Raw genomic sequence first — 12,802 nt, 5'->3', positions numbered from 1 at the left:
CCTCTCATGAATCAGTAGCTGGTTAAAAGGTAGGAAATTAAGGGTAGAAATACATGGTCAGTTTACACAATGGAGAGAGGTAAATAGCAGGGTCTGCCAAGGGTCCCTACAGGGATTTGTACTATTGAACATATTCATAAATGATCTGGAAAACACCGAGTTGGCAAAAATTGAAGACAATACAAAATTATTCCCGATAGTTAAGTCCAGAGCTGACCACAAAGAGTTACAAAGGGATCTCACAAAACTGGGTGACTGGGCAACAAAATGGCAGATTTCAGAGGGGTAGCCGTGTTAGTCTGTATCAGTAAAAACAACGAGGAGTCCTTGCGGCACCGTAGAGACTAACAAATTTATTTGGCACAAGCTTTCCTGGGATATAATCCACTTCATCAGATGCAACTGATGAAGTGGGTTATATCCCATGAAAGCTTATGTCAAAATAAATTTGTTAGTCTCTATGGTGCCACATGGACTCCTCGTTGTTTTTAAAATGGCAGATGACATTCAATTTTGATAAAGCAAAATAATGCGCAATGGAAATCATAATCCCAGCTATACATACAAAATGATGGGGTCTAAAAGCCATTACCATTCAAGAAAGAGATCTTGGAGTCATTGTGGATAATTCTCTGAAAACAACTGTTCAATGGGCAGTAGCAGTCAAAAAAACAAACAGAATGTTAGGAACCATTAGGAAAGGGATAGATAATAAGACAGTAAATATCATGATGCCACTATATAAATTCATGGTACACCCACACCTTGAACACCGTGTTCAGTTCTAATCACCGCATCTCAAAAAAGATATATTGAATTGGAAAAGGTACAGAGAAGGGCAACAAAAATGATTGGGGGCATGGAACATATTCCATACAAGGAGAGATTAAAAAGACGGGGACTCTTCAGTTTAGAAAAGAAATGACTAAGGGGGAATATTACAGAGGTCTATAAAATCATGAATGGTGTGAAGAAAATGATCAGGGGAGTAATACTAACCCCTTCACATAAAACAAGAATGAAATTAATAGGCAGCACGTTTAAATCAAACATAAGGAAGTACTTCTTCATACAATTCACACTCAGCCTGTGGAACTCATGTCCAGGGAATGTTGTGAAAGCCAAAACTATAACTGGGTTCATAAAAGAATTAGGTAAGTTCTTGGAGGAAGGTACATCAATGGCTATTAGCCAGGGTGGGCAGGGATGCAACCCATGCTCTGGGTGTCCCCAAAGCCTCTGCCTTCCAGAAACTGGGATTGGACAACAGGGGATGGATCACTTGATGATTACTTGTTCTGTCGATTCCCTCCAAAGCATCTAGCACTGGCCACTGTCAAAAGAGAAGATACTGGGTTACATGGACCAATGGTCTAACCCAGTATGGCCATTCATATGTAATGTTACTATGGTATTTGCAGTATTTCCTGCCTAGGTATATGAAAGTGTAGGGAGTAATAGCAGTAATGTTATTAAGTTGTCAAAGGCAACATTACAACATTTTCCATGGTGACTGCTACACATCACTAAAAATCAGCATTTACCAACAATTACCATATGCTACACATATTTCCTAGCCTAAGTATGATAAAATCTCAGATACTACAGCATGAAAACTGTAGATAAATGTTGATTTTTTAAATTACTACTTACACTTAATCTTGGAACTATCCTCCATTTTCCCTGTGCCCTTCCTTTGTATCTTCAAATCCTTCGTGAAAAACAATTGTGTCATGAAATCTTCCTATATAGACATTACCAATGACAATGGCTTAATGCTCTTTTTGCATTGGAACTCTTGATCTATGATGCGTGATTTAGGGCTCCATAGTGTGTTTAAGCACTACACTGAGTAAGATGTGATGGTGTGTAGGGACACTGCTCTGGGGTAGTACACCATTGTGCCTCTGACACACCTATGAGGTACAGTTCTTCTCAGGGTTCCCTTCTTGCACTTGGGAGATGCAGGGAGTAATTTTTCATAGAATGTAGCATACTCCTCCCTGCTCACCTCCAGTCTAGCCAAGATATTACAGTGGGTACCAGACAACATTTTTTACCCTTGGGAAAGGAAAGTAATCGTTCCCCATGTTTACAGTTTCCTAAGTTACCAGAGTAATGCCAGCATCTAATTACAAAACTAATCTTATTGGTAATAAATGTTTATGAACTTCAGTGGGATGTTTATGCCGTCATGTTTACTTGGTCTCACAGGACATATCTTTCCTACACTGTGAACACTCTTTTCCCCATCCCTTACTCTAGTGGTATCTGAGTCATCCAGTGTCTCAGTACAAATTACTCTCTCTGCCCAGGCCTGGTGACTGGAGAAGGGATGCCAAAGATGTCTCAAACAAATTTGATTTAAGGTACAAACAAAACTTTTTAAAAAAACATAAAATAAATAGGATTTCACAGTTTCTCCTGTTTTCAAGTACAGTCTTAGATTGTTATCTCTGAATCTGACTTTGAGAATATATTGGAGATTTTCCTCAGCCCAACCTGCCTGCCTGGGGTTCCAAGCTACATTAAGGTCCTGTTTCAGGTCTCTTATACAGCCTGGATTCTTCTCTCTCTCCTCTCTCTCTCTCTTTGTATTCTGTATTCTGTATCTCCTTCAATTCCTGCTTAGCTGCTCATTGCTCCACCTCTGATTCTTTAAATTAGTCCAAGGCCAGATGGCCTTTTAATTCAAGTGCTTAAGTATAGGTGTAGGTGCCCAGTTTTACACAGCCAAGTTGGGAAAATGTTGGCCATAGGTTGTTGTCGTAAATTCCCTGAGTGCTCTTCCCTATCCAACCCCAGAGTGGGGGAAAGATAATCAAAATGCTGCTTCTATGTAAGAGGATATCAAACCATTTCTAATGAGGTATTTTTTCTTTGTGTATACAAGAGCTTAAATTTCCCACTTTGCCTTCCATATAATGAAGGCCCGGTAAATCTGTTTTGTAATGTTAAACTCTGCGATAACTCTGTGAGTGCATAAAGAGATAATGTGTATCCTTTAAAGAGATGCTTCTGATGCAAGTTATATGCTCAGTTCACTGCTCTGCTGGTGTGCTCCTGCATAACAATAGGCAAGTTATTAAGATATTGCCTTAGATGTGTGAAAAATATGACACTCAAGGGGATAAAAAATGAGCTGAGAACTTAGGGCTGGTCTACACTAAAGCTGTAAGTCAATCTAAGTTAGGCTACTTGAGTTACGTAAGTTACGTAACTTGGGTCGACTTACAGCGGTGTCTACAACATGCTGTGTTGATGGGAGACGCTCTCCTTCTGACTTACCTTACACTTCTCGGGGAGCTGGAGTACAGAAGTCGATGGGAGACCTCTCTGCCATCGACTTAGCAGGTCTTCATCAGACCCGCTAACTCGACACTGCTGCATCGATCGCAGCAGTGCCAATTTCGCCGTAAGTATAGACATGCCCTTAGGGTCAAATTCTACATTGGAATAACTCTCAAAGGAGTTACACCAACAGAGAATTTGACCCCTAATTTTCAGATGATGTGATATTTCTGTAAAGTTTATAATCAACAGAAAGTTACTGTTACTGAAATCTCATATGCAGCTATCTTGCTTGGTGCTATCTCATATGCAGATACCAAAATTTCTGTTGCAGTACCTGTGGGCTGATTATCTTTAAAATATGGTTTGCTAGTGAGCAAGCTAAGGCCTCGATCCTGCAACTGACTCAATGCAGGGAGACCCCTGTGTCAGTGTGGGGTCCCATTTCAATGTAACTTTAGTGCCATCGTGGCCAAGATGGAGTCTACTATGCACACAGCTCTGGCCAAGAAAAGCCTGTGAAGCCATGGGTGGTGGGTGAAACTTCCCCTTGCGGTGGCTAGCCCTCTGCACCACCTCTTCTGGCTGAGGCAATACCCCTCTCACTGCTCTCAGCCCCCCGGTGGCCCTGGCCATGATGGCGGGGAGGGGCTGAGATCTCGGTCAGGGCCACCGGGGAGGGCGGGGAGGTGAGAACTTGGCCCTGGCCGGGGTGGAGCTCTCAGCCTCAGCCGGGACTGTGGCGGAGCTTTCGGCCCTGGAGCACTGCCCCCATTCTGCCCCTTCCACCCATAACTTCGCCCATGGCCCCATCCCTTTCCACCCCTTCCCCACGGCCCCGCCACCATTCCACCCATGGCCTCATCCCCTCTGTCCGTGCTTCCACCTCCCCCCCGCAAGAAAACCCCAGCACTTCCTCCTCCTGGAACCATCAGCACTTCCTCCCCTCAGGACAAAGATTTAAAGGGGCCATGCTCTCTAAACCCCAAGTTCATGATGCTCCTTGTGGGAGCAGGGGTTTGCCATCCATAGTCAATTGCAAGATTGGGGCCTAATTGTAGCCAGTTCTAAATTTTTCTTTAGTTTCCAAGTTGAATATTTAAAAAAAAAATCCCCTAGAAATTGCATATTTCATAATGACTCGCCATGTTGTGATGTGTGACATCTGACTGCATGAGTCTGATGGCATTATTCTGTGTTGGATAGTACTATTTGTGGGGATGATGTTGACATCCCCTGAGTGGGATACTCATGCTATGACACTTTTTTGTGTTCCTCTACATGTTCTTGTTGACATGTTTGCAATTGGTATATGGCTTGCTAGACTCCAACCTAACTGCATCAAGTTGAAAAGAAATGTGACTTTGAATGTTCACAGTTGGCACAGAACATATGGTGTTAACATTTTCCAGTATAGATCAACGGAATGTTTGGATCTATGTTGAACATGAGTCTCTTTTCTCACCAAATTCATCCTTTAGTAGAATCAAGAGACCACCACATCATCCAGTCTGACCTCCTACCTATTACAGGCCAGCAACCTCACATTAAACACAACAACCAAAATTAGACTAAAGTATTATAACCCGGACAAACCATGGAAGTACTGAATGACTTCATCTATCTAGGTAGTAAATTGTCATCAATGGTTGTAGCCAGCTAGACATCCTAAGGAGAATTGGTTTAGCCATGAAGGACCTGTATAGGGTCGGGAGCCAAAAGAAGGTGAAATTATATACAAAAGTATGGGTTTATCAAACCTATGTACTTCTGATCCTCTTATATGGATCTGAAACCTGGGCATTGCTTAAACAAGACATCAGAAAGCTGGAGGCATTTCATATGCATCATCACTGGTGACTATTGTACAGTAATAGGGAGGTATTATTCAGAACTGGCCTTGAGACGATTGAAGTCATCATTGGTCACCAGCAGCTGGCACTTTTTTGGTTATATAGCCCGCCTCAGAGTCCCCACACATTGAGCCCTGAAGATTGGACTTCAGGTCAGGAGGCGACATTGCCCAGCCATGGACTGGCGGTGGCCAAGCAGTTTTCCCCAGTAAACCTGGCTTCCCCAGATCAGTAATAACCCTGGTGAGCTTTTAGACACTTGGAACAAAGCCATACATATTTGGTCATGAACCTCACTGACTAAGCTAATGTGTGCCACAGGCAGAGAATACTAGGGCTGAGGTGCACCCGTGCCTGAGGCCCCTGCAAGGGCAGGGAACTGATTAAGTGAGATACCCATATGACCTTGGCAAGCTACCTACACCCTCACCCCACTGTAGAGCAAGGCCAGTCTGACCTGGGGGGAAAATCCTTTCCAACCTCACATATGGCAATCAGTTAAACCCTGAGCATGTGAGCAAGAACCAGACAAACCAATCACCTAAGAGAGAATTCTTAGTACCACCTCAGAGCACTGGCCCACTTCATTCAGTGTCCCATCTGCAGCTGTGGCCATCTCTGATGATTCAGAGGAAGGAGACAAAACAACAATAACACCACAAAACACCAGAATATACTTTGGGGGAAATCCCTTTCTGAATCCTGCAGGTGCCTGACTGAAGCCCTGAAACATGAGATTTTAGGACTCTGTCATGGGCTGGCTGGCCCTTTAGGGCAAGCTGGGGTCAGCCTTGTCCATGATTTAACAGCTATTCTTCAGCCTCACTGATGAACTGGCAGCATAAGGGCTAAGTAGTTACATTAATTAGAAAGACTGACCCTAGCTGTGGTGGTGAAGCAGGGAGCGCACTCCTTAATTAGAGCTGCGTAGTCAGTAGAGGGAGGGAGGAACAAGGGAAATTCCCCTCTTGGCATAGCCTGAGGAAGTTAGGGTGTGGTACCCACAGGGATCAACGTAGGCTTATGTGGGGGTGGTGGGAAAGCCCTGAATTAGAGTCTGCAATAGGAAAAAGAGACCCACAGGGAGCAGAGCAGGCTTCTCAGGGGGAGCCTGAGTTAGGGCCTCCAAGGATAAGGGAATAGAAGAGAAGCCCAGGAGGGGTGGGAGACCAGCTTATGTGGTATTTGGACTCTCAGTGGGGAAAAGCCTGAGGAGTCAATGCTCTGACAAGAGTGAGAAAAACTGAGAGAAGCTGGGAGGGGTGGCAAAGGACCTTTTGGGTACATCAGCTGGGACTTGGAGTACCCTGGAAGGGGTGTGAACTACTACACGACTTGGAGGGCTGAGCGAAAGAAGACCCAGAAATAGGGTGACCAGATGTCCTGTTTTTAAATGGACAATCCCATATTTAAGCCCTCCTGCAGATGTCCTGACTTTTTCTTAAAAATGGGCAAATTGTCCCGTATTTTCTGTCTTCCCCTCCTCTCCCCCCCCCCCCATCAGTACTGGTGGGTCCTGCTGCTGGCTGGATCCCTGCTCACCAGCAGCCTGCCCACCAGTGGTCAGGGGGGATGTCCAGTGGGTGACGATGGGGGTGGGTGTGCAAGACTGGTGGCAGGGCAAAGCTGCAGTGCATGGGGTCGGCCGCTCCCTCTTCTGGTCTGTCAGCGCAACCCCCGCTGTGTGCCGGCTCTTGGCCAGCAGGGTCCTGTCCCGTATCCTGTCAGTGCTGGCTGAGCTCTGCTCATTGTCCTCTCCCTGCTTTGCCCCTTCGCCCCCTCAGCTCTGCTGCTTCTCCATATCCACCCCTCACAGCGGTGTGCGTCACATTCCCAGCACTGTGCGGAGAACCAGCCCCTGGTCGAGTGCTCAGCTCACCAACAGCCTGGCCGGCAGGCTCCTTCCTTCCCCCACTGCCTCTGGCTGGGCCGGCGCCCTGGGAAAGCCCAAGACTCTCTGCCCCGCACAGTGCTGGCACGAGGAAGCCTCTCTGTTCCTCAGCTAAGCTCTGTAGTGGTGTGAAGCGATTTCCAGCCTGTTTGCACCCTGAACCTGCAGACTCCACAGCAAACCCTAGGGCAGGGATTTAGCACCCTCTTCACCGCACTGGGTCCTGCCCCCAGGGAGTACAGGGCTGCTCTGTCCCTAGGCACCGTCCCCTGCTGAGCCACCTCTCTGGCTGGGTTTGCTGAAGCCCCTGCAGTCAGGTTCCCTGCACCCTGGCGCACAATGCATCCTTAAGGCTTAACCCCTTCCTGCCCGTACTGTAGCCAGAGGCGACTTGGTTATGTCGGTGGTCAGCAGCAGCCTGGAGGTGTTAGCTGGAAGGGATAAGCTGCTTCCAGCCACACACGGTGGAGAGAGGGAAGAAAAGATGAGCTCTGCAAAGACATTGGCCAGGTCATCCCTTTCCACCCCTCCTCCTCCCCTGCAGCTGGAAGCAGCTCCCATTCCTTCCCTCCTACACAGTGCTGAAAGACTGCTGCTGGCCACATTCTGGTGTGAACCCTGGCAGAAATCTGGGAAGGGGGGCATGTGACCCTGCATCCATTCCCCCCCCACACACATATGTGTTGCCTCGGGAAGATGCGATGCCAGATACCAGGAGAGGCAGGTCCATGCCAGAGGCCCAGCAAGGCATAGAGGGCGGAGAGCGTTGGCAGGGAGGATAGGGTCAGTTGGGTGTCCCCCCTCTCCCCCAGTGTGAGAGAGTTGTACAGGAGTGTGTGTGTGTGTCACTTCTCCCCATGTGAGCCCTAAAGACTTAAAGATAAGAAGGTAAATAAAAAGAATCCAACTACACAGTATTTCTTTTTAACAGGGGCTCAAGTCAACTTGATGTTAATTTGAATGTTTGTACTGCATAGTTCTGATTGATTGCCATTGAACTCACTTGAATACGAGTAATTTTACCAGGTGTCCGGTATGACTGGGACTGGCCATTGTGGCCAAGGAAGTGGTCATTTGGGCAGGGATGAGAGGCAAAGTCCCCTGAAATGCTGCATCCAGGCACAAGGGGGCACCCTAGAGTTGATGAAATGCTCCTTCAGACATTCAGAGATGCACAGCCCTGCTCCCCAGCATCACAAGCAACCTCATCATGCAATCCTAGAGCACCTTGTGTTATTCCCAGATGACCGTCTGGCAGACACTCAGAGTGGCACTGCCAGCCTCTGTTAGCAGTGGCATTTAGCTTAAGCCCTCTGAAGCCAGAGTGAGGATGAAATGTTGGAAAGTAATGTGGGTGTAAAAATAGAAAGTAGAAGAACCCTTAAGGACATTCTTGACCAAAATAAAAGGAAATAAAACAACATTTAAAATTAGTTCTCTCCTATCTCATTCCAAACTCTCATGCTCGTTCTTTCCAGCTATCAGTTTCTGTATAGCTCATTTCTTGGCTTATGCATCCACATGCCATCTGCCTTGTTCTAAAGTTGTCGTGTGGCTCTATAGTTCAAACACATCCATGGATTTGGAAAAAAAGAAAAAAAGATTGTAGGAACCAGAAGGAAATATTTTCCACACAATCTGTCTCATCTAGAAACAAATCAAGGTGTGTTTTGAACTCCTGTAGGAATGGATTAATCTTTGCACTATGGGAAGCACAATGACTCCAGTTCTGACTTGGTTCTGCAATGCAATGTGAGGGTGAAAGTCTCTTTTCATTCATCATACCATTTCCCAGTCTCCAGGCCAGGTAGAGTTTAGCCCTGAAATCTCAAGACTGAGTTGGGGATAAGGGAGTCTTTGTCACCAAAGTTCCTATTTTTGGTGAACAAATAACTGCAGCTGTAATAATTAATAACAGCCTGTTTTCTCAGAGACCTACTGTTATAATAATTATTGAAGATAATTTGTAATAATATATAGCACCTTCCATTACAAGATATCAAATTACATTCAGTCTTACTTGCTGAAACATGACAGCCTTGGGGTAAGTTAAGTATAGTGCCTTTTATTAGCCCCATTCTACAGATGGAGAAAATGAGATACAGAGAGGTTAATAGCTTGATTTCCTCTGAAAGTTGGGAAATGATTAATTTGTCTCAGATTTTCATAATAAGCCAGAGCCAGGTTTACAATTCCAGTGTCCTGACTTTCAGGGTTATGTTCTGACCACTAGACTTGCTGCCGCCTACCTTAACATATTAATAAAGGAGATATTAACCACAATTTGGATAGTTATCAAAATATGCAATTAATGCCATAAGTGCTGGAACTACCAAATGACTGGAGGATAGCTAATGTGATGCCAATTTTTAAAAAGGGCTCCAGAAGTGATCCCGACAATTACAGGCCAGTAAACCTGACTTCAGTAACAGGCAAACTGGTTGAAACTATAGTAAAGAACAAAATAGTCAGACACACAGATGAACATAATCTGTTGGGGAAGAGTCAACATGGTTTTTGTAAAGGGAAATCATGCCTCACCAATCTACTAGAATTCTTTGAGGGTGTCAAAAAACATGTGGACAAAGGGGATCCAGTGGACATTGTGTACTTAGATTTTCAGAAAGCCTTTGGCAAGGTCCCTCACCAAAGGCTCTTAAGCAAGGTAAGCTGTCATGGGATAAGAGGGAAGGTTCTCTCATGGATTGGTAACTGGTTAAAAGATAGGAAACAAAGGGTAAGGATAAACGGTCAGTTTTCAGAATGGAGAGAGGTAAATAGTGGTGTACCCCAGGGGTCTGTACTGGGACCAGTCCTATTCAATATATTCATAAATGATCTGGGAAAAGGGGTAAACAGTGAGGTGGCAAAATTTGTAGATGATACAAAACTACTCAAGATAGTTAAGTCCCAGGCACATTGCAAAGAGCTACAAAAGGATCTCTCAAAACTAGATGACTGGGCAACAAAATGGCAGATGAAATTCAATGTTGGTAAATGCAAAGTAATGCACATTGGAAAACATAATCCCAACTATACATATAAAATGATGGGGACTAAATTGGCTGTTACCACTCAAGAAAGAGATCTTGGAGTCATTGAGGATAGCTCTCTGAAAACATCCACTCAATATGCAGCGGCAGTCAAAAAAGTTAACCGAATATTGGGAATCATTAAGAAAGGGATAGATAATAAGACAGAAAATATCATATTACTTCTAGATAAATCCATGGTATGCCACATCTTGAACACTGCGTTCAGTTCTGGTTACCGCATCTCAAAAAAGATATATTTGAATTGGAAAAGGTACAGAGAAGGGCAACAAAAATGATTAGAGGTATGAAACAGCTGCCCTATTAGGAGAGATTAATAAGACTGGGACTTTTCAGCTTGGAAAAGAGATGACTAAGAGGAGATATGATAGAGGTCTATAAGATCATGACTGGTGTGGAGAAAGTGAATAAGTGTTATTTACTCCTTCTCATAACACAAGAACTAGGGGTCACCAAATGAAATTAATAGGCAGCAAGTTTAAACCAAACAAAAGGAAGTATTTTTTCACACAACACACAGTCAACCTGTGGAACTCCTTGCCAGAGGATGTTGTGAAGGCGAAGACTATAACAGGGTTAAAAAAAGAACTAGAAAATTTCATGGAGGATAGGTCCATCAATGGCTATTAGCCAGGTTGGACAGGGATGGTGTCCCTAGCCTCTGTTTGCCAGAAGCTGGGAATGGGCAACAGGGGATGGATCATTTGATGATTACCTGTTCTGTTCATTCCCTCTGGGGTACCTGGCATTGGCCACTGTCGGAAGACAGGCTACTGGGCTAGATGGACCTTTGGTCTGACCCAGTATGGCCATTCTTATGTTCTTATGTTAACTAGGGAACTACCATACCCTCTGGCTTGAAGTGGTTTCCATCATATACAGGGTTTATAGTTTGGTTCAATGGCTCTCAGCACCCCCACTATATAATTTATTCCAGCACCCCTAATTAATGTAGATACTTATGATCATATTTTCTCATAGTGCCCTATCAGCAATTCTGTATTTTAACACTCCACCATGCAAACTGCCTGTCACATAATTCAATAGCTAACTTGATAGAACTCTTTGAAATCATGATAAAGAAAGATGAGTTTCATGGGGTCTCTTCTAAGGTGAGGCAAGAAAAGTCTTCAGCACGGGTAGACTTTCAGTGGAAAGAACAGCATTGTGACCTAAAGAAGGATGATCTAAAATTCCATTGATAGCTGAATAAATATAGAAACAGTGAGCAATCTCTTTTTTGAAAAAGCTAAGTAGAAGCCCTGGAGGGGTTGAGTTAAACTTAGTTTGAAAGTCATTGGTTGAATGACTCAACATCATTTCTAGCTGGGTGACTAAAAAGGAATCCTGTTCCACCCACTGGAGTGAATCACAATGTTTTTTTAACTGGCAGCTGAATGGGCGCATTAAGATTTTTTGTAAAACTTCAGACAGGGAAAACTGACAAGTGAAATTGGTGTTTGCTTGAAATTTTAATCTTCTTTTAGACAAAACAAATGCTTATTTATAGAAACTCTAGGTTAAACTGATTCTCATTATTTTATTTCTGACCTTGACTTTGTTGGAATTGCTGCTACTGTAAAAACCAGGATGTTCAGTGCTGCTACAGTGCCAAAGCAACCCTGGATATCTCATTATAATTTAAATGCCCTAATAAATTGTACATAAAAAAAGAAATAAACCCAAACAGGAGATGACAGGAGAACAAAAAACAGATAACCCATGGTGGAAATGTTCTGCAGACTTTCTAATTTGTTAGCAAACTAGTTTTTACCAATGGTTAAAAAAATGTAGCATGAAGAATCAGCAGTTTATTCAAATATATCAGCATATAATTTAATGAACCTTCTTTAGTGCCTTGGACAAATAGTACACACACTATGTCCTGTGCAGGGAAAATCAGACATCCTCCTGACACTACTGGGAACAGCCTATATATCCACTGGCATTAACAACCTTTGTGGTAGAAACACAATACCCTACCATAGACAGAAATATGACACAAAAGGAGCCAGTAAAAAAAATAGTAGGCGGTCTTAAAATTTATTTTGTTTGTTATAGGTAAGCAAACATGGATGTACTTTTATTTTATTTTTAACATTTCTGTGCTTGATTCTCCAGTGCAGACTAGCTCTTCTTTGGCACAGTGAAGACAGAATTCTGTCAGGGAGCCAGAGACATATTCTTTTTTCTCAGCTATCTGGAAGTTAATGATGTGAAGCTGTCAATGGAGAATTGAACAGAGTGCAGCCAGTGCAGTTCCATCAGACCCTTCTTATCAATGCCCCTGCCCTCCTCCACTCCGATATGCCAAGATCAGCCTGGGTCGGGAGGACCAGGAGTGCTGTCTAGCACAGAACTTGAAAGAGATGGTGTAGGAGGTGATGAAGTCATCTCTTCCAGTTTTACACCAGGAGAGATTCCCCCTACACAAGGGGAATTATCAAGCACAACTCTCCAGCCACTTTAAGTGAACTTTCTGCTGCTTATGTGGTACAAAGAAGTTTAATCAGTCTGGAGAATCCAGCCCTATTATCAGATCTAGCCTGTAATTGATAATGCTAGACACGTATATTTAAGGCAGAGCAATCATAGAGTCAAGCAAACACAGCACAGGCAGGCTTTTCACACAGGTGTTGACAGGATGGATGTCTATGCACATCACTTGGACTACCTGCATACTTACAGTAGGTGAGCAAATGAATGCAGGATCA

The sequence above is a fragment of the Emys orbicularis genome, chromosome 5 (assembly GCF_028017835.1).
Source record: "Emys orbicularis isolate rEmyOrb1 chromosome 5, rEmyOrb1.hap1, whole genome shotgun sequence".
In the NCBI taxonomy this organism is placed as follows: domain Eukaryota; kingdom Metazoa; phylum Chordata; order Testudines; family Emydidae; genus Emys; species Emys orbicularis.
This window is presented reverse-complemented; position numbering follows the sequence as displayed.